This window comes from Chionomys nivalis, chromosome 4, assembly GCF_950005125.1.
Source record: "Chionomys nivalis chromosome 4, mChiNiv1.1, whole genome shotgun sequence".
Classification (NCBI taxonomy): Eukaryota; Metazoa; Chordata; class Mammalia; order Rodentia; family Cricetidae; genus Chionomys; species Chionomys nivalis.
This window is the reverse complement of record NC_080089.1, coordinates 88,376,108-88,387,806: the sequence shown is the minus strand read 5'-3', so window position 1 is coordinate 88,387,806 and position 11,699 is coordinate 88,376,108.

Genomic DNA, 11,699 nt, shown 5'->3' with positions numbered 1-11,699 from the left:
CGCAAATTAATAAGATCAGAAATGAAAAGGGGGAAATAACCACAGAAACAGAGGAAATTCAGAGAATCATAAGATCTTACTACAAAGACCTATATGCCACAAAACTGGAAAATGTAAAAGAAATGGACGCTTTTTTAGATAAATACCATATACCAAAGTTAAACCAGGACCAGGTGAACAATCTAAATAGACCTGTTAGTCGCGAAGAATTAGAAGCTGTTATCAAAAACCTACCTACTAAAAAAAGCCCAGGACCAGATGGTTTCAATGAGGAATTCTACCAGAACTTCCAAGAAGACCTAATACTTATACTCCTTAATGTATTTCACAATATAGAAACAGAAGAGTCATTGCCAAATTCCTTTTATGAAGCTACAGTGACTCTGATACCAAAACCATACAGACTTAACCAAGAAAGAGAATTACAGGCCAATCTCACTCATGAACATCCACGCAAAAATCCTCAATGAAATACTGGCAAACCGAATCCAAGAACACATTAGAAAAATTATCCATTATGATCAAGTAGGCTTCATCCCAGAGATGCAGGGCTGGTTCAACATTCGCAAATCTATCAATGTAATCCATCATATAAATAAACTGAAAGAAAAAACCATATGATCATTTCATTAGATGCTGAAAAAGCATTCAACAAAATTCAACAGCCCTTTATGATAAAAATCTTGGAGAGATTAGGGATACAAGGGTCATACCTAAATATAATAAAAGCTATTTATAGCAAGCCGACAACTAACATCAAATTAAATGGAGAGAAACTCAAAGCCATCCCACTAAAATCAGAAACATGCAAGGCTGTCCACTCTCTCCATACCTCTTCAATATAGTGCTCGAAATTTTAGCAATAGCAATAAGACAACATAAGGGGATCAAGGGGATTCGAATTGAAAAGGAAGAAGTTAAACTTTCGTTATTTGCAGATGATATGATACATAAGCGACCCCAAAAACTCCACCAAAGAACTCCTACAGCTGATAAACACCTTTAGTAATGTGGCAGGATACAAGATCAACTCCAAAACATCAGTCGTCCTCCTATACACAAAGGATAAGGAAGCAGAGAGGGAATTCAGAGAAGCATCACCATTCACGATAGCCATAAACAGCATAAAATATCTTGGGGTAACTTTTACCAAGGAAGCAAAAGATCTATTTGACAAGAACTTTAAGGCATTGAAGAAAGAAATTGAAGAGGATACCAGAAAATGGAATGATCTCCCTTGCTCTTGGATTGGGAGGATCAACATAGTAAAAATGGCAATTCTACCAAAGGCAATTTTTAGATTCAATGCAATCCCCATCAAGGTCCCATCAAAATTCTTCACAGATCTTGAGAGGACAATAATCAACTTTATATGGAAAAACAAAAAGCCCAGGATAGCCAAAACAATCTTATTCAATAAAGGAACTTCTGGAGGCATTACCATCCCTGGCTTCAAACTCTATTACAGAGCTACAGTAATGAAAACAGCATGGTATTGGCATAAAAACAGAGAAGTCGACCAATGGAATTGTATAGAAGACCCAGATTTTAACCCACAAACCTATGAGCACTTCATTTTCAATAAATGAGCTAAGAGTATACAATGGAAAAAAGAAAGCATCTTCAACAAATGGTGCTAACATAACTGGATGTCAGCCTGTAAAAGAATGAAAATAGACCCATATCTATCACCATGCACAAAACTCAAGTCCAAATGGATCAAAGACCTCAATATCAATCTGAACACACTCAACCTGATAGAAGAGAAAATGGGAAGTACCCTACAACACATGGACACAGGAGATCGCTTCCTATGTATAACCCCAGCAGCACAGACATTAAGGGCAACATTGAATAAATGGGACCTACTGAAACTGAGAAGCTTCTTTAAAGCAAAGGACACTGTCACTAAGACAAAAAGGCAACCTACAGACTGGGAGAAGATCTTCACCAACCATGCAACAGACAAAGGTCTGATCTCCAAAATATATAAAGAACTCAAGAAACTAGACTCTACAATGCTAATTAACCCAATTAAAAAATGGGGCTCTGAACTGAACAGAGAATTCTCAACAGAAGAAGTTCAAATGGCCAAAATACACTTAAGGTCATGCTCAACTTCCTTAGCGATCAGGGAAATGCAAATCAAAACAACTTTGAGATGTCACCTTACACCTGTCAGAATGGCTAAAATCAAAAACACCAATGATAGCCTTTTCTGGAGAGGTTGTGGAGGAAGGGGTACCCTCATCCATTGCTGGTGGGAATGCAAACTTGTGCAACCACTTTGGAAATCAGTGTGGCAGTTTCTCAGGAAATTCGGGATCAACCTACCCCTGGACCCAGCAATAGCACTCTTGGGAATATAGCCAAGAGATGCCCTATCATATTACAGAACCATGTTCATAGCAGCATTATTTGTAATAGCCAGAACCTGGAAACAACCGAGATGTCCTTCAATGGAAGAATGGATGAAGAAAGTGTGGAATATATACATATTAGAGTACTACTCAGTGGTGAAAAACAATGACTTCTCGAATTTTGCATGCAAATGGATGGAAATAGAAAATACTATCCTGAGTGAGGTAACCCAGACCCAAAAAGAGGAACATGGGATGTATTCACTCATAATTGGTTTCTAGCCATAAATAAAGGTCATTGAGTCTATAATTTGTGATCCTAAAGAAACTAAATGAGGTGAACCCAAAGAAAAACATATAGTTATCCTCCTGGATATGGTAAGTAGACAAGATTGCTGGGCAAAAAATTGGGATCTTGGGGGTCGGGTGGGATGGGGGTAGGTGGTGATGGGGAGAGAAAAGTGAGAAGGGGAGGATGGGGGAACTTGGGGAAATGGGATGATTGGGATAAAGGAAGGGTGGATAGGAGAGCAGGTAAGCACATATCTTAATTAAGGGAGCCATCTTAGGGTTGGCAAGAGACTTGAACCTACAGGGGCTCCCAGGTGCCCAGGGGGATGTCCCCAGTTAGGTCCTTGTTCAGCTGAGGATAGGGAACCTGAAATGGCCCTATCTTATAGTCATACTGATGAATTTCTTGCATATGACCATAGAACCTTCATCTGGCGATGGATGGAGATAGAGACAGAGTCCCACATTGGAGCACTGGAACCCGAGCTCCCAAGGTCTCAATGAGGAGCAGAAGGAGGGAGAACGTGAGCAAGGAAGTCAGGACCGTGAGGGGCGCACCCACCCACTGAGACAGTGGAGCTTTATCTATTGGGAGCTCACCAAGGCCAGCTGGACTGGAACTGAAAAAGCATGGGATAAAACCGGACTCTCTGAACATGGCGGACAATGAGGGCTGATTGAGAAGAAGCCAAGGACAATGGCACTGGGTTTTGATCCTACTTCATGTTCTGGCTTTGTGGGAGCCTAGCCAGTTTGGATGCTCACCTTCCTAGACCTGGATGGAGGGGGGAGGACCTTGGACTTTCCACAGGGCAGGGAACCCTGACTGCTCTTCGGACTGGAGAGGGAGGGGGAGAGGAGTAAGGGAAAGGGAGAGGAGAGGGGGAGGAGGGGGAGGGAAATGGGAGGCTGGGAGGCGGCAGAAATTTTTTTTTTCAATAAAAAAAAGCTGCTATTTTGATTTTGGTTTGTGTTCTAATATGTGATTGATTTTGGGAAAACTTTCAAAAATTGGGTTATTGAGAATAATACACACTCATTTGTGTTCGAATATAATGTTCTGTAGAAGTCTGTTACATCTATTTGACTTAGAATGTTTCTTAACTTCAACATTTTATTGTTTATTTTTTTTCCAGATGGCCTGTCTGCTTTTGAGGGTGGGATATTGAAGTCATTTACTATCACTCTATTAGGGTTAATTTGTGGATTTTAGAACTAATCGTATTTCTGTTATGAAATTTGGTGCCTCTGTGTTTGATGTGCCTATGTTTAGAATAGTACTATCTTCATTGTTGAATATTCCTTTAATGAGTTTGAAGTAACCAACTTATCACTTGTGGTTAGTTTTGTTTAAAAGTATTTTTTGTCAGATAGTAGACCAATTATACCTGCTTGACTTTGGTTCTACTTTTTTGAAATACATTTTAGTCTAAGGAGTTGTTTATCTCTGATAATAATGTTTCCTGGAGGCAGAAAAATGATACATCTTGTTTTCTAATCCAATCTTCTAGTCTATGTCTCTTTATTGAGGAATTGAGGTCATTAATGTTAAAAGTTATTACTGGATGATGTGCATTAATTTTTGATTTTTGTTTGTTATTTTTGATATCTTTTGATTAACCACTTTGGAATTATTTATATCCTTTGACTTATTCAGTTTCCTCAGAATGAAGTATTCTTTTTAGTATTTGTGCTGAGAGAGTTGGCTTAGTAGACATAAATTACTTTACATGTTTATATTTTGGGAAATTTTTATTCTTCCTTTAATTTTCATAGATAATTTTCTAGATAAAATAGTCTGTTTTAAAGATTGCTGTATTTCAGAACTTAGAAGGTGTCTTTTCATGTATGTATGGCTTTATTGAACTGTTAAAAATGAAATAATAAAATTCATAGGTAAATGGATAGAACTAGAAAAATCATCCTGAATGAGATTACCCATAGCCAGAAAGACAAATATGTTATGTATTCAATTATTTGCATATTTTAGCTACTAATTCAATGATAACCAAACTACAATCTGTAGAACCACAGGGATTAGAAATAGAATAAAGGACTAGGGGTGCTGATGCATCACAGTGGTTCTCAACCTGTGGGTAATGACCCCTTAGGGTGTTTAATGACCTTTTCAGAGGGGTCACATGACAGATATCCTGCATATCAGATATTTAAATTACAGTTTAAATTATGGTAGCAAAGTTACAGTTATTAAATAGCAATGAAAATAATTTTATGGTTGGGGGTCACCACAATGTGAAGAAATATAGTATAGGGTCACAGCACTGAAAAGGTTGAGAACCACTGGAATAGATTGTTATTGGTAGACATGGTTGCGAGGGGGAGGTCTGGAATGGGATGATCAAGTGGGTGGGAGGAAAGAAGAGAGGGATGAGGGGGGAATACAGAGAGAGGCAGCTAAAATCAAAGGCTATTTTAGGGGTAGTATAAAAATAAGGTTGTAGAAGCTTCCTAAAATACATATAAATAAAAATCTAAATTAAATTACCAAATAAAGGGGGGTCAGAGCCCCAACTGGTCATCTTTTGTCACCAGACGAAGCTTCCAGTATCAGGAAGCAGTTGCATCATTGAATTGTTGGCCAAAGAGGTCCCACAGGAACCACCAAACAAGGCAACCTGATGCAAAGTCTATAGGTTGTTTTCCACAAACTGATGCAAGCCCCAGTTGCTGAAGACAACACCTACAGTACTCATTGAACATGGTGAAATCGAGCTGCTGCCTACATTGAGCCAGCATCCCTGTGGACTAGTGTTCATGATACTAGAATGTATTTTGCATGCTAAGGTAAACACCAACCCACATATAAATCTCTCATTCTACAATGGTTTCCTACCTGCAAGACACACCAGTGCAATGGTGACACATTGTGGGAGTAACAAACAAATATCTGGACTTGAGGCATACTCCACGAGAGGGAACCCAAGCCCATACCCATTGTTCCTCAAATGACCAAGAACCCGAGACTAGATAGCCCAGGAACCCAGGGTAAATCAAATATTATTCTTCTACAAAATAACCAAGCCATACAATAAATCACCACAACATTCTACTACACTCACAGATCAGTGCCTTGCTCAGCCATCATCAGATACGCTTTTTCCTGAAGCAGATGGAAACAAATACAGAGACACATAACCTGACAATATGTAGAAAGTGAGAGACCTTGAAACACTTAGCCCTAAATGGTATTTCTCTTCAAATCCCTTCTGCAATTGCTCAGGGAACCCTGTGGTAGAGGAGATGACAGGAAGGTAAGAGCCAGGGATGACGGAGGATACCAAGGAAACAAGCCCCTCTAATGTTGTGGGATATTTGTATACTATGTGAAGATGTATTCGATATAATAAAAAGTTGAATGGCCAAAAGCTAGGCAGTAAGTATACATGGGATTTCCAGGCAGGGAGAGAACTCTGAGAAGAAGAAAGGCAGAGTCTCCAGTCAGACTAGGAAGAAGCAAAATGACTGTGAACGAGTGGGTCTCTGTGTCTATATCTGTTTCTTGGGCTCTTTTTCTTTTGTCTGCTTTCAATGTCTTTTAAAATTTATTTTTATTATTTTATTTTATTACTTTAAAAAATACCAATACTACAGGGCAAGGCCAAATTCCCACTTTCTCCCCTCTTCCCATTTCCCTCGACTCCCTCCACACACTTTTTCCTCCTCCCCCTCCAATCTTAAGAGAGGGCAAGGCACCCTGCCCTGTGGGAAGTCCAAGGCCTCCCTACTACATCTAGGTGGAGCAAGGTATACATCCAAAGAGGGTAGGATCCCAAAAAGCCAGTACATTCAGTAGAAACCAATCCCAGTTCCATCCATTGTCCTTGGTCCCTCAGTCTACGCCAACTGTCAACCATATTCAGAGGGACTAGTTTGATCTCATGCTTGTTCATTCTCAGTCCAGTTGGAGTTGGTGCGCTCCCATTAGCTCAGGCACATTGTCTCAGTGGGTGAATCCCTCATGGTCTTGACTTCCTTGCTGATACTCTCCCTCCTTTCCCTCTTCAACTAGACCTTTGGATCTCAGTCCATTGCTCCCATGTGGGTCTCTGTCTCTGTTTCTATCTGTTGTTAGATGAAAGTTCTATGGTGATATTTAAGATAATTATCAGTCTGACTACAGGGCAAGGCCAGTTCAGGCACCCTCTCTATTCCTTAGTGTCTTAGCTGGGGTCATCCTTGTGGAATCCTGGGAAGTTTTCTAGAGCTAGGTTTCTTGCTAACCCCAAAATGGCTACCTCAATCAAGATATCTCTTTCCTTGCTCTCATATCTGTCCTTTCTCCATCTCAACTACTCCATTCCCTCAAGCTCTTCCCAACCCTCCCCTTCTCCCTTCCTCTTTTCCTTCTCCCCTTGCTCCTACCCTCGCCCCCATGTTCCCAAATTTTGTCAGGCAATCTTGTATGCTTCCAATTTCCAGGTGGGTCTATATATGTTTTTCTTTGGGTTCACCTTATTACTTAGCTTCTCTAGGATCATGATCTATAGGCTCAATGCTAGTTTTTTTTTATTTCATTTTATGTCAATATTATCCCATAGAAGCCTGATTGTTTTCAAATGAGTGACAGAAAAGGGGTGGATCTGGACGGTAGGGGATATTGGGAAGAATCAAGAGGAGTAGAGGAAGGGAAACCGTAATCAGGATACGTTACATGAGGAAAAGATCTATTTTCAATAAAAGGAGAAAAGTTTCTGACAAATAACCAGATGCTTGTGTGGGGCATCCGTTTGCAAGTGATTTGATCTTGGCCTCTTTCAGCTTTCAATACTCTTTCTTTAGTCTGTGTTTGAATGTTGTGACTTTAACAAGTCATGGAGAGTTTCTTTTCTGGTCTTTCCTATTTAGAGTTCTGTAGGCCTCTGTACTTGCGTGGGCAACCCTTTCTGCAAGTTTGAGAAAACTTCTTGTAAGATCTTATTGTAAATATTCTGTGTGCCTTCAGTATAGTATTCTTTTCTTGTTTGTTCCTGGAATGAAACATCATTTTATGGTGTTCCAGAGCCCTCTCACTTTCTGTTCATATTCCTCTTTTAATCCTCTGTTGACCTTTACTGCATAATGCAATTCCTATACTGACCTTGTCTTCCAGCTCTGATTCTGTTTTCTACATGACCCATTTTTCTGGGGAGACTTCCACTGAGGATTTTTTGACTTATTGAGCTTTTCTTTTCCCATATCACTTCAGGTTAGGTTTTCTTTAGCAATTACATCTCTATTTTCATATTTGGGTTTACTTCTTTATTTCATGTATCCCTGTTTTTGTTGCCTTGGAGTGTATCCATGTATTATTTAAATTAGCTATACTTATAATAATCTTTTGAATTCTATTTCTAGTAATTCTTCAGGTCATTTTCATTAGGTACCCTTTTACGGGATCAGTGATTTGTGAAAGGACATGTCTTGTTTTTAGTGTCATTTCTGTTTTTCCTCTGGGACTTTAATATCTAAAGTTAATTCATTCACTGAATTTTTTCTTTCTTCCTTTTGTATTTTTTATTTAAAATATTCAACTCTTTGTTTTTTCTTTCTCTAGTTCATTTTTGCAGTGTTAGCTTATTTGTCCAGCATGTTCTTTCCCTTTGCAGCAAAATATAGGATTTATATTAGGATCAGAAATTCTATGTTGAGTCTTTTTTAAGAAAACTAGGGTGTCCTCTCAGGGACGGTGAGTTGTACCAACTCTCCACATATTTGTGGACCTTACCCAGAGTCTTATCTGAGTCTCTGTGGCTTACATTGAAGCCAGTGCAAGACAGAAATTACAGTGTGCCTATGGTACTTACCTGGAGTCAAATCTTGTCCATACTCTGTATTCATAGTTTCCTTTCCTTTAATTGATTTTTTGAGTTATTTGTCTGTGTTTTATACAATTTTTTTTCAGAGGAGGGCATTTTGTATTATCAATTTTATGTTACTTGATTTTTTTATGTTATTAGTGCTTTTGTGTTAGGACTTGAACAGTTAGTGTTAGGTCATATATTTAATTAATTTTAATTAGTTAATTGATTTTGAATTACTGCTTACCTTCTTTAAGTTCTAATCTTTTCAGAAAGCAAATGGTCACTAATAAAATTGTATATATTAATATATTAGTTATTTGAAATATGATTCACAAGGCAAAGGAAAGAAAATAAACAATAAAGAAAAAGATGGACTCAGGGCAAGATATGATTACTATTGCATTGGCAGAGTGAGGTGTGATAGCAATTTTGTATTGTGTTGTCGGGGAAAAGTAGAGGCAAGGTATAATGAAGAGAGAGGAGTAGGGGCATTAACTTAGAGGTGAAGCCTGAAACAGGACTGAGAAGGGAAAGGTAGCAAGCTATGAACTGTAGCTAGACTTCTGTTTTCATTCCTGTGGGGAGGCTGAAATACTAGATCCTGCGAACTTGGCTACACTGTGTTCTTTGGACTTGGAATATATAAGAGAGCTAAGAAATAGGAGAAGCAGCACCAGGTGTGGGTTGGAGTGAGGAGTTGGACGTAGAGAGTATGAAACAGTCGAGGCTGTTTATTCATAGTCTAGACCTAGTGGCAGAGTTCTGCTATTTCTGATTCAGTGTGAGGTCCTAAGTCATTTGCTCTGAGCACAAGCACTAAGAGCAACAATTAAAAAACAAACAAATGGGACCTCATGAAACTGAAAAACATCTATTTGGCAATGAATATCATCATTTGCACAAACTGTCAGGCTATAGAATGTGTGGAATTTTTTTTAATAACTACATGTACAATTGAGGGCTAATATCAAAAATATATAAAGACAAAAAACTGAATATCAAGAAAACAAATAACCCGATGTGGTATATATCTAAACAGAATTCTCCAAACTGACAGTAAGGCCCTTTTCCTCAAGACAGCACTACAGACTCATTGACTATGGAGTTGAGCTGGTGCTCACCTAGAGTGTGTAGGCACCACACTTCACCCAGGTGTGTTAGCATCTTTGATACAGGAAGATAGTCTGCACACTACCAAATGGGAAGGGTAAAGACCAACTCAGCTACAAAACTTTAGATCTTCTGTGATAACCTGTCTGTAAGACACTCTCGTACAAATAGTGTCACAGAATATGGGGGAGCAACTAACCAATATCTGATTGGACTTAAGATCAGCTTCATGAGATGGAACCCATCCCTACACTCCTCAAGTGGCCAGGAACCTCTGACCAGACAGGCTAGGGACCTGGGAGAAAACCAAATATTACTGTTCTGCTAAAGGAATATAGCAAACAAACAAACAAACAAACAAACAAAAAAAAAAAAGACTCCTAAGGACGTTCTGCTATACTAACGGATCAGTGGCTTACTGAGCTATCCTCCGAGAAGCTTCCTTCTGCAATAGATTACAAATTCAGAGACCCACAGTCAACATGCAGAAAGAAACTTTGGAACACTCAGTCATAAATGAGATGTCTTCATCAAATCCCTACCTTTATCCCTCAGGGAACCCTATGGAAGAGGAGGTAGAAAACTGTAAGAGTCAGAAGGAATGGAGGATACCAAGGAAATAAGGCCTGCTAAGCATCGCAGGATATGCAGATATGAACTCACAGAAACTGTGGAAGCCTTCATGGGGCCCAGGCAGTTCTGCACCAGGCTGGTCCTGGTCCTGGACTGTAAAGATAAAAGTACACAAACCCCCTACCCGTAACCCAGAAGATATTTCAAGCTGATAACCACTTGCAAATGAAAAGTTAGTCTTCTCCCATGGAGTGTCACTGGGGATAAAAACAACTCTTAAAACCAGACCCCATTCCCAGCAGTAGGTGGCCAAGAGTAGCCTTTGGGAAGTTCTTTGTCTCATAATGCTTTGTCTCAGCATTTTCTTTTCTTTATTTTTCTGTTTTAAAAATTTTTTCATTTTTTAACCTTTTTATATTCTTTAAAAATATATTATATATATGTATGTATATGTAACTCTGCATATATATATATATATATTATGGCTTCTGATTTTGTACTTTTATGGAATTCCAGTGTATATGGATGTGTGCGTCTCTCAGTCTATTTGTGTTTCTTGTGCTTTTCCTTTGGCTCATTTTTTTTCCTGTTTGTTTTGTCCTGTTCTGACTTGTTTATTTTGGTTTTATCTTATTTCATTGTATGATTATTCTTTATATGCCTATTTTTTTTTCCAAAAGGAGACAGAGAAATATAGTGGTTTGAATGGAAGGGAAGGTGGGGAAAATATTGGTGGAGTTTTGCGTGAGAAACTGTAATCATAATACATTGCAAGAAAAAATCTATTTTTAACAAATGAAAAAAGGAAAAGCTTATCACCAATTTTATAATATCCTACTAAATGGTGCAGATATCATATGAGTAGCTTTATTCATTATTTAAAAGTTCAAAAAAAACCTATAGCCAAACTTTTTCAAATAAAAGGAATGAAACAGGGGAAATGTGTACAATAGTGTACACATACTTTACTTGAATCTTTTGAGGATATTATCACTGAGTAAAGAATTTTTATGTGTTCAGATAAAATTATGAGTAATAATTTATACTATAGGGGCTTAAAATACTTTTTTTTTTTTTTTAACCAATAGCTCTTTTTCCAACCCTACTGCTTTTAGTTCAAAGATGTTGTTGAAGCTATTGGGATATATTTTCTAAATTAATTTTATTTCACGGATCTGTTCCCATATTTTATGTCAAAAAGATGATGGCAGGCATTTATATTACATGAATTAAGTATTAATTTTTAGAAAAGATTGCTAGTAATTAATGTCCACATAGCCTTTTAAGTTTCAGATTTCATCTCAGTGAGCTACACATACTTACTTGCCTTTCACAACAAAGTCAATAAGGTCATTGTACTTGCTTTGTTAAAATGATCCATTATTTTCAAGTCTGGGTCTCTCGTAGGAAATGGATCTTTAATTTGTTTGATAAACTACCTAAACAGAGGCAAAAATACAAGAACAATAGTTCTGGAAAATGTAGGCCAGCGTTTCTGAGCACTCTTATCAGGGACTAATTTTAGTTGGAGAGATCTATTTTCAAACCGCTCAGTTTCCACCCT